This window comes from Ostrea edulis, chromosome 3, assembly GCF_947568905.1.
Source record: "Ostrea edulis chromosome 3, xbOstEdul1.1, whole genome shotgun sequence".
NCBI lineage: Eukaryota > Metazoa > Mollusca > Bivalvia > Ostreida > Ostreidae > Ostrea > Ostrea edulis.
In genome coordinates, this window is record NC_079166.1 from 44,696,088 (window position 1) to 44,708,872 (window position 12,785).

The following is a 12,785-nucleotide window of genomic DNA, read 5'->3' on the forward strand; positions in this document are numbered from 1 at the left end:
GGTCAAATAAAAGTTCTGAGACATTTACAAGTTGTGGGCTTTTAGTAGATAAAACAGTGAATATTATCTTATTTAATAAAACAACAAGACCTGGAGGAGAATAAATTACCTGTGGACATGTTTGGAGTGTTTTGGATTTAAAAAGTCATCACCCTTTCATGATATTTGGATGCAGATTAAGTGATCTTGTGAAGACTGGCTTTACACACACGCTACCTCTCAAAACGGATACAAAAACTAACAGCGGGGGCTGCTACGTACCTTGAATTGACCTCATATTGAAAATCAACACCTTAAAAAGAGAAAAATCAAAGTCAAAATATTACTACAGCGATTTATAAAGAAACAGTGATATTCTATTCCACTACTCTTAATGACTCGGCGATTTTAGCCTAATGAAAGAGCTTTTTCTGAAAATTGATTGGAGAGAAAAATTAAAAATCGTTGAGGAAATGATAAGTGCTCAATGAAAAAAAAAAAAAAAAAAATTGCACATGTCATTCAATTGAATTCAAGATTTTTATGGGGAATTTAACGGATGCCAATGGACTTTCTAACTGACTTTTATCTATTTATACGTGGTAAGAAATCATTTTCACGGGTTGGGAAAAGATTTAGAGTGGAAGAGTATTAATATTGATTTCCAGCATGCAAACAGTCAATGCTTCGTTTTCCCCTCTTCGTATTGTAACGACACACTTTGTGATCTGTGGAGACCCTGTAGAATTTTTGGAATACATGAAACTGCATGTTACTGCTCTTTTGTCTGACTCTCAAAGACTAGTCCAACCCGAGTGTGATATATTTACCCTTTAAAGGCACTCTGAGTATTAAAGTCCCCGCTTGGTGATCCTATTTCAGGATATCTATTAAGGACACTATTTAGTGCTGGTATTATGATGGGAATGGCATCTTACAATATTTGATAAAGACCTTTTCTGACTGGTCACGAAAGCCAATTGCTATTTTCCATTTTTCTACTCTTCGCAATACAGCCGATTTGTAAGCAATGTTTGATCAGGGAAAACCCTGAACATACCATTGTATAAAATACACAAATATACAAAAAAGTCTGTATTGGGAATTCTTCACAGGGTGCAGAGAGCGGAAACCCGACATTGATGGTTGGCCCCGTGCTTTTTCCCGGATTCCCGTTTAAAGACCTATACATGTTGCTTTGTTTAGTACGGAGTGAAATTCTGATTAAAACGGACGCTACCTGTGTGCGGTTTACATAAGGTGAGGGACTGGTTTAGGAGAGATCAGCAGTAGCCCCCTCTCCGAAGAGGAAGAACATTTTTGTATGATCGGAATACCAATTCCCCTATATCGGAGAAATTAATATCTTATAGGACTCTTAATTTGTTTGATTAAGTCGCATAAATTCCATTTGTCTGGAAAAAAGAACAAACAGTTCGCACCGGCTGCGGGACAGTTATATCATCAATCGATTTCTTGGATCCTAGAGACAATTGGCGAGTACCATGACATCGAAAAAGGGATTGTTATTAGTTGTGACCATCGGAGTTCGACAAAAACTATTTTCAAGTTCATGTCTGAAATCTTGAAAAGAAAATTTGTTCCAGGGATTTTGTGATTATCGAAATGGAATGATGTTGAACTCAGACATGTTTGTTTTGTGATTGGAAAGCCAGGGTCAAATGAATTAATTCAGAGATAAAACCTACTCGATACGTTTGGGATCACAACAAAACATACAGCGAATGATAAATTATTTTCTGAAATGCATGCGAAGCTTCATACAAATTGGATTTCGAATACGACACATTAAAAACAAAGAAGAAAAGCCTACAGGAAACTCGTTTACAGATAATCTATCAAAGTAGTTTGGGAACATCTTGTGTTGTTTAGAAATTGCCTGGGACGACGAGCGTATATTGAAGAAGTACAATAAAACAGAAGAGAACAATAAAACTGTATCGTGGAATAATATATGACTTAGGTCACCAACCCAAAGAGGAATAGAGGGATACGCGACGGATTTCTGGGATATTAACTAGACGTTTGGTGGATTTAATGTTGGCTATGAACAATGGAATGAGTTCCAATGCAAGCTTTTTTATGGGGCTTTATAGTATGAAATTTTCCAATTTTTTGCCAGATAAAGTTTGAAGTATGTGATTTGAAGATGTCTCTTTGATGTGTGTAGTGGAGTGTTTAAGAATGAAAGGAATGAAACTGGTGAGCCAACCTGAAGCTTCTAAACCTGGTGTACCACGCCTGCATCCTGAGATAGCTAACGCTATTAGGCGCCAGAGGGAAACAGTAGGGGTGGACTATAGAAAAGTGTCGGATCCTGGCAACATGACGGTGCTTAATGAAAGCAGGAAGAATTCTGCTAACGCCTTGCAAAACTTTCACTTCCAGTTTTCAGACATAGGCTATCTGCCTATGACAGGGCATCGACTTCCGAAGCAAAACCCTGCTCGATTAAAACGAAAATCTAGTCAGGTCCTCGGACTTCGAGCTCTTAGTAGGTCCCAGAGTTCTATAGATTTAACGGTACCGACGCTCTCCCACAAACAGGAACTTAAAGCATCTGACCAATACCACGGGCCAAACAAAGCCTCCATGACGGACCTTACATGCCTTCAATTTGCCGATACTTTGTTTTCCAATACCGGTGCTTCCACGGGAATGTATGGTTTTTCAACTGGGAAACTGAAATCCAGTGAAGTGTTAGAGGAAATTGTGATTCCTATCGGAAAAAATATGCATTCGAATAACGAAGGACAAAACGGTTTGAAAGATAAAGAATCCAACGAGAGTGTTAAAGCATCATTGACAGATCCTAATCAAATTCTTCCGTCCATCACACATATTACACCATCAACCAAACCGGTGTCACCGAAAGTCAAAGTTCAAACCCCTCCCCTGAAAATTACCCCCAAAGAAACACAAATATCCAAGGAAGAGGACAAAATAAAAGTGCCATCAAATATACCCAGTGAATCAAAAGAAAGGAAGTCTATTCTTAAACTCCAAGGAGGTAACAAGGAAACTCGCGAGAAGGAGGAATCGAGATTCTCTTGTGATGAGACAATGAAAAAACCAGTGGCTAAATCCACGCGCTACAACCGCGTAATAAAAAACGATCTCCTGTCCACTCCAAAGAGAGGCAGCAGACTTCCATTTGATCCCAATGTCTGCTTGACGATTAAGACATCGGAAAAGACAAATAATTCCGGATACATTCCGTATTCTTTGAACAGTTTCAACGACAATGAGATGAAGCGTTCTGTTCGCTTTAACAGAACGGATGAGATTTTCGAATTTTCGCCTTTCGAGCCTTTATTATCTTCGTAGCATTATAGAAATTAACTTATTGACGATGATTTTTTTTAAAGAACTTGCGTATCGATTTCAGAGAAAAATATATTTATGATTTAAACATTGTTATCTGAAATAAAAACATTCAAGAAATATTTGGTAATCTTTATGGTGCACTGTTTGGGTAGGTAGATTTATATACAAGGACGAAAGCCCCGGGTGCCCAATTCAACTACAATTACTTATCAGAAAGTCAATACGAGAAGTGCAGTCACCGCGCCATTGAAGGCGATAAAACAAGCGTGGAGGACTGGTATCTTGACGTTTTCAAGAGACTTCTGAAAAAAAGGACCGTGACCTGGAAATCGACCTGGTCGTCTGCTCACGCGCACGTGTAGGAACACAAAAATATCTGATATTAAACAAAAATTAATAAAGGATTTTAAATTAATTTCTCCTCTGTGTGAATTTTCATTTAAGCACGAATTTTTGCCCGAGTGCGAAAGCGGCTGATAATAAAGATTTGATCTTCATAAAGAGCGGGACAAAAGAACGGGCCTTCGTACGAAAGCCCGGCTCTCTCGCATACAATCCCTACTTAAGCCTGTGTATGATTCCTAATAACTTTTCTATTTTAGTTTGTTAATATCGACAGTGATGAATAGGAATTCCAGAATAGATAGGAAACCACCAAACACTGCTGTTTATCTTACGTGGAACGCTACAGACCCGCTCAAATTGGACAATCTATTTATGTTTACCAGGGTCTCTTGCCATTCGTCCGGGGTTTTTTTTTTATGATTCATCGATAATTTATTTATATACATGTATATCCATATATAATATGTCACAGGGTGCACCATTTATCATTGATTTTTTTTCTTTCAAGTCTGATACTTGGAATTAGTACATGTATATCTGTCTATTTCTCATTAAACAAATTGAACTTGTTTGAAACATATCAAAAGAAACATTTTTTACTCGCTTCATTTAAGCAAAAAGTTTGATAGCTTAAAAATCGATTTTCTAAAAATGAAGACGGTCTCCGTGATCAAAGAGATGATATACATGTATTTTTCTTCATTTCAAAAGTCGCTGCAGCGTACTCTACTAATAAGGAGAAACTCGCTGTCGTCTACCTTTTTCCCCATTAAATTTTTTTTTTTAATTTCCTCTGAATTGAATGAACAAAATTAAGAGTCCACTTCCTACTAATATTCAAAATGAAAGAAATGTCCATTATTAGATTCACTCTGTAAACGTCCAATCTTCTTACTAACGGAGTGACGAAGCAAACCTCTGTTGAATCAACCAGTGTCAAACACAAAGCGACAATGGACTGAAATAAGAAATGGCTTGGGAGAGTAGTCGGTAAATAGTTCCCTCTTATCGCGCTATTTATTATTCAGGTGTAAGGGTTATTGTAACCGCTAACAATTAATGTGGGTATGGGTAGGCGGCATAGCTTGTTTTATTTAGAATTAACGTAAAAGTGTCATAAACTCGGGTACCGATGTGCCCTATTACAAATAAATTCCTTCCCATGCCGTATGAGGTCAGTCGGTGTAGAGAAATGAATAATTAATATAATTCTATCATATGCAATATCGATATTTTGATAACGAACACGGAGAAATGTGCATTAAACTGAACGGCATATTTTTGCAAATTTACTGAACCCATAAGAATAAATATCCTTGAAAGCGTCAAATACAAATGAATTATAGGCCTAGGGATGTCGTTTTTATATAACAAAAGTAACGAAGTCTATCTCGTTTCGGCGGTATTTGGCATCTGAATTGTGAGTTCCAGTAGATAAATGACTTTATCTTAGAATTTCGCTAAGCCCGATTATAATCGATAATTAGTTAGTTACAGTAAACCAATCATCGATTATGAAATTCTCACCGATTCCCATCACTACTGTTTATACAGTATCATTATACAAGCATGTAATATCTATATATACAGTATCATTATACAGGCATGTAATATCTATATACACAGTATCATTATACAGGCATGTAATATCTATATATACTGTATCATTATACAGGCATGTAATATCTATATACACAGTATCATTATACAGGCATGTGATATCTATATACACAGTATCATTATACAGGCATGTAATATCTATATATACAGTATCATTATACAGGCATGTAATATCTATATATACTGTATCATTATACAGGCATGTAATATCTATATATACTGTATCATTATACAAGCATGTAATATCTATATATACTGTATCATTATACAGGCATGTAATATCTATATATACAGTATCATTATACAGGCATGTAATATCTATATATACTGTATCATTATACAGGCATGTAATATCTATATATACTGTATCATTATACAGGCATGTAATATCTATATATACAGTATCATTATACAGGCATGTAATATCTATATATACTGTATCATTATACAGGCATGTAATATCTATATATACTGTATCATTATACAGGCATGTAATATCTATATATACAGTATCATTATACAGGCATGTAATATCTATATATACTGTATCATTATACAGGCATGTAATATCTATATATACTGTATCATTATACAGGCATGTAATATCTATATACATGTATACAGTATCATTATACAGGCATGTAATATCTATATATACTGTATCATTATACAAGCATGTAATATCTATATATAAAGTATCATTATACAGGCATGTAATATCTATATATACTGTATCATTATACAAGCATGTAATATCTATATATACTGTATCATTATACAGGCATGTAATATCTATATATACAGTATCATTATACAGGCATGTAATATCTATATATACTGTATCATTATACAGGCATATAATATCTATATATACAGTATCATTATACAGGCATGTAATATCTATATATACAGTATTATTATACAGGCATGTAATATCTATATATACAGTATCATTATACAGGCATGTAATATCTATATATAAAGTATCATTATACAGGCATGTAATATCTATATATACTGTATCATTATACAGGCATGTAATATCTATATATACTGTATCATTATACAGGCATGTAATATCTATATATACTGTATCATTATACAGGCATGTAATATCTATATATACAAGCATGTAATATCTATATATACAGTATCATTATACAGGCATGTAATATCTATATATACAGTATCATTATATATACAAGCATGTAATATCTATATATACAGTATCATTATACAAGCATGTAATATCTATATATAAAGTATCATTATACAGGCATGTAATATCTATATATACAGTATCATTATACAGGCATGTAATATCTATATATACAGTATCATTATACAGGCATGTAATATCTATATACACAGTATCATTATACAGGCATGTAATATCTATATATACAAGCATGTAATATCTATATATACAGTATTATTATACAGGCGTGTAATATCTATATATACAGTATTATTATACAGGCGTGTAATATCTATATATACAGTATCATTATACAGGCATGTAATATCTATATATACTGTATCATTATACAGGCATGTAATATCTATATATACAGTATCATTATACAGGCATGTAATATCTATATATACTGTATCATTATACAGGCATGTAATATCTATATATACAGTATCATTATACAGGCATGTAATATCTATATATACAGTATCATTATACAGGCATGTAATATCTATATACACAGTATCATTATACAGGCGTGTAATATCTATATATACAAGCATGTAATATCTATATATACAGTATTATTATACAGGCGTGTAATATCTATATATACAGTATCATTATACAGGCATGTAATATCTATATATACAGTATCATTATACAGGCATGTAATATCTATATATACAGTATCATTATACAGGCATGTAATATCTATATATACAGTATCATTATACAGGCATGTAATATCTATATATACAGTATCATTATACAGGCATGTAATATCTATATATACAGTATCATTATACAGGCATGTAATATCTATATATACAGTATCATTATACAGGCATGTAATATCTATATATACAGTATCATTATACAGGCATGTAATATCTATATATACAGTATCATTATACAGGCATGTAATATCTATATATACTGTATCATTGTACAGGCATGTAATATCTATATATACTGTATCATTATATATACAAGCATGTAATATCTATATATACAGTATCATTATACAGGCATATAATATCTATATATACAGTATCATTATACAGGCATGTAATATCTATATATATAGTATTATTATACAGGCGTGTAATATCTATATATACTGTATCATTATACAGGCATGTAATATCTATATATACAGTATCATTATACAGGCATGTAATATCTATATATACTGTATCATTATACAGGCATGTAATATCTATATATACAGTATCATTATACAGGCATGTAATATCTATATATACTGTATCATTATACAGGCATGTAATATCTATATATACTGTATCATTATACAGGCATGTAATATCTATATACATGTATACAGTATCATTATACAGGCATGTAATATCTATATATACTGTATCATTATACAAGCATGTAATATCTATATATAAAGTATCATTATACAGGCATGTAATATCTATATATACTGTATCATTATACAAGCATGTAATATCTATATATACTGTATCATTATACAGGCATGTAATATCTATATATACAGTATCATTATACAGGCATGTAATATCTATATATACTGTATCATTATACAGGCATGTAATATCTATATATACTGTATCATTATACAGGCATGTAATATCTATATATACTGTATCATTATACAGGCATGTAATATCTATATATACAGTATCATTATACAGGCATGTAATATCTATATATACTGTATCATTATACAAGCATGTAATATCTATATATAAAGTATCATTATACAGGCATGTAATATCTATATATACTGTATCATTATACAAGCATGTAATATCTATATATACAGTATGATTATAGAAGCATGAAATATTTATATCTGTATGACTTGTACTACAGACAGAGTCCAGTGCATAATTACCTGTATATAGCAATCAAACCATGAAAGTGGAATTATTTTTTGTAATTTTAAAATAATGAAGTTGATTTCAATTCAAAATCAGGTTGGAGAGAATGTGAATCCAAAGAAGCCAGATAGATACATGTATAATTGGAAGTAAAATTAAGGAAGTTATTAAACAAAGATGTTCATTGTACATGTACAATATTGATCACTTTAAAACTGAATGCTGCTTTATCAACAAGAGTGGGAAGAACTCATTCTTAAAATGACAGTTAGTGCAAGAGGATATACCAAATCTAATATGATATATTAGACTAACATATATGTGCATGTGTAACAGGAGAAAGAAATGAACACCAACTCCAAGTCCTGTTTCTCGAGTCCGAGTCTTGTATTTAAAATGATGTAATTACTTTACATAGTATGAACCTTTATAACACACAACGCAATGTATCTGATTATGGACCAGGGTTCAGTCTGACCAAAATGTTCGGTGTTATACTCGTACAAATGTAGTAGGGGTAAATGTGGTAGTATGTCGTGCAGTCTCAAGTCTTTGAAAATCAAGAAAATACCAATTGTCTATCAGAAATGGCTGGCGCACGTAGTGCATGTACCTTCTATGTCTTTTTTAAAAATTCTCTCCTTTCACACCTCATTACCCGCAATTTAACATGGACCCCTGGAAAATAATTGACCAATCAACGGACAGAATTAAATACAGAACTGACCAAAACTATTTCTAATTTTTGAATAGATAAAAACAAGTTCACATGTATTCAAATTGGTTTATTTTAATTTCCCAAATTTTCCGGCAGAAATAAAAGCATAATAAAAATCCAATACTGGCACACATTTATATTTATGCATTGTAGTGATTGTTTGTTGATACATGAATCTGAAACAACCCCCCCCCCCCCCAAAAAAAAAACCCTCAAGAGTTTGTGCACATGCAAGTACCTTATTATATATACTGTACTCATCAACATGTGTGTTTTACACTCCTTGTGTAAAAGGGCATAGAAATGAGTATTAATTATTAATAGACAAAGCAGCTTATAGCACAAAAATCTGAAGTCCTCACATTTGACTTAGTTGACTGTTGAAGTGTCATCAGCAGTAATTCATTAGTTAAAGCCACATTAATGTACAATACTATATAGAGAGTTCTTGTATTCTCATTAGTGTGGCACTTTGTATTTTATGGAATGGATCTTGTCTGAGTGATTGTTGGTAGGAGTATAGAGCAGCCTGGAGGTTCCCTGAGATCTTTTGACAGATACCCAGGATCTGCCATGATATGTCTCTTTTAAAATTCCACATGTACATACAGCCCCTGATCATGGTGAACTAGGACCTGTAGATCATTAAGAGCTGTTTGTGCTCTCATTGTGTCAATATGTCTGTAACACAGGAACTCCAGCATGTGTAACACAACTAAGGGTGGTATAAACAATGTAGGTAAATGATTCTGTAGAGAAACACTCTGCTCTGTCATTAATTCATTGATATAAATGATTCTGTTGTATAATGTGATATCCCATGCTACAGCATGTCTTAACTTTGTAGACCAGGGGCGCGTTTTACAAAAGAACTTACAACTTACGACAAACTTTACATACTGGAATTTTCAACTTTATTGTACATCATTCACTCTATATGCAAAATATTGTTTAAAAAAATATTGAAAATCAAGCCTCAGAAAAGTTTTAATTCATTCATTTAAAGTAATAACTGTATAATACAATTTAGGACTTGCGACTTTGTCGTAAGTTGTTTTGTAAAACGGGCCCCAGGACTGTCCCCCTACAGCCTCGGCATGCCTCTCTGTGTCTACTGTCCTGTGGCTGAGCTAAGTTGACCTTTGTCATCTCTATCACAGACAAAGCTTCTGTGTATCTGAGTGTCTTGTAATAATACATTGCAAGGTACAACCTGTCAGAAATACACCCAAACTTGGCTGTGAGTTTCAACATGCGACAGGCCATTCTGTCAGCAATATACATCAACTTGTTTTCAGTGCTGCTGTACATGTTTTGTAATATAAAAGCAATGCTGTGAAGGATAGAAACTGTGTATACCTGTAACATGACAACTTGATACTGTGTCAGGGGTGAGACTGTCAACTGTTCTACTGTGTTTAAGTGCTTCATAATGAGGTAGAGGTCTGATGAGGGTAGTGTATTATTTCTATATATCTCCATAAATATTTCCCTATCAATCTCTGTTTCAGATACCAGAGTGTGTTCATCAGTACAAATACTGAGTCTGGGGTTATAAAGGACATTCATGATATAGGACCTGAGGGAGGGACTGTGTAGCAGGGATGCTAAACCTTTTTCATAAAAACCAAACAGTCTAGTGAATAATCTGTTTTGTGCTTCACCGTGGATATTACTCAGAAACATGTTGTTTTTTGGAATGAAAAGGTTAGGACAGACTCCCTCATACACCCATTTAAGGATGAGTTTAAAGCAGTACCATCTCATCCTTAAATGGGTGTATGAGAGTGTCTGTCCTAACTTTTTTAAAAACAGTACCACCGCCGCGGTGACCGAGAGGTTAGAGCGTTCGCCCCGCATGCGGAAGGCCGGGGTTCGAATCCCGACCGCGACAGACATAAGTCGTTAAAACAGGTAGTGACAGTTCCATTGCCAAACGCTCAGCATCAGGTGTGAATGTCATGGGTCCTCGGAGATGACCTTAACAACGGATGACCCGTGTCACAGTACGTGTGGCACGCTAAAGAACCCCCACTGCTCAATGGCCGTAAGCGCCGAGCATAGGCCTAAAGAAGCCCTTCACCGGTCATGGTGACGTCTCCATATGAGTGAAAAATTCTCGAGTGAGACGTTAAGCAAGATACAATCAGTCAATGAATCATTAAAGCAGTACCAGAAACATTTCAGGAGATTATGTGGACACCAGTTAGATACACTGTTTTGTTGAATCATCCAGAAAACTGCTGTCTTCATGTGATAGGAACACAGGGATTTCTCATTATCACCTAATCCATTGTTAATGACTTCTTTTAAGAACAATTTCAGCAAACCATAAGTTAAGAATTGACAGTGGTTCATCGAGTACTCAAGTTTTTGTTCTGCCAGAGAAAATGAAATTCTCCATTCATTGCTTTCATGATTTCCTAATTTGTGTCCTATTGCTACAAAGTGACACCCACTTCTGACTATGTCCCTGACAACCTGTGGCTGGGGCCATGTGTGACATCTGTCTATCCATGAGGAGGCAGACGGAGGCCAAAAGTCACACACAAAACACGGAGCACCGACATATTTATAACTGCCACATGGACCATGTACTATAGAGTTGGGGAATACCTCAGAACATGTGATCTCTCTGTATTTAGAACTAGATATATAACGTCCACCATTCATTGTGACTAATGCTGAGATATATAATGCTGTTCGTTGCTCTTGATGTCAGTAATTGAAGTAAAGTAAACCCGGGTGGACTTTCAGATGAGACAGAAAGAATCAGGGATTGACTTGGATTGTGTACATCGTAAAACTGTATCTGAGAAAAGTTCCAGATCACTGGGTTATTTAACCAAAGCATAAAATCCACATCAGATCCCTCCATTCTGAATCCTTCTCTTTGACTTCCACTCAACATCATCATGCTCTGGTTACTTTTTATTACTTTATTCCTCACCATCTCCTCAATGTCTATCACATCTCTCCTCATTGCCACCTGTTGTGAGGTCCCCACTCTATGACACAGTCCCACAAACACAGACTCTGACATATGTTGTATACCTGTTTCACTGATAAAATAAATACAGCCACTATAATGTAGAAACTTTTATGATGGAATAGCTGGATGGTGACTTTTAGTTTAAAATGAATGTCATTAAATTCATAATTGGTTTGATGTTACTTACATTTGGGGTGTTGAACTGGAGAAATCCATTGTTAGTTTATTACTCTAGGTATTTTCAGTTGTGGAAAGTCCCACTTCACCTACTTTTATTTTAATCTAGACAACTTCCCTATGTCATCTTAAATATAACGCCCCAGTCCCACTTCACCTACTTTCATTTTATTTCATTCCATTCCTCCACTTCCCTGTATCAATTTTTATATCACCTCAAAATTCTGTGGGGAACATTTAAAGGTCATAAGAGACAGTTTTTAACCATACATTTTCTCTCCATAATTATCAACTTTGTTTCATAGACTCCTCATAAAAATGCTCTTTTAGGATTAATAATGATATTAACTCTAAGAAATCGAAGTGCAAAGGTACTCGTAATAGAAAATTGTTACCCGATTATTGTACTTTGTGATTTGTAAATCAAAACAAAAGCAAACCCATAGACGATTTACCCACAACTGGAGGAATTTTTGAATGAAGAACTGTACTCATAATTAATGCAAATGCCAGCCATATCAACGATTTCTCATTGGA

At 34.2% G+C, this 12,785-nt stretch overlaps 1 pseudogene; it reads right to left on the reverse strand.

The window, feature by feature from the left end:
• Window positions 1-9,131: 9,131 nt before the first annotated feature.
• LOC125673777 (uncharacterized) lies at window positions 9,132-12,332 on the reverse strand (annotated as a pseudogene).
• Between the last annotated feature and the right edge of the window lie 453 nt (window positions 12,333-12,785).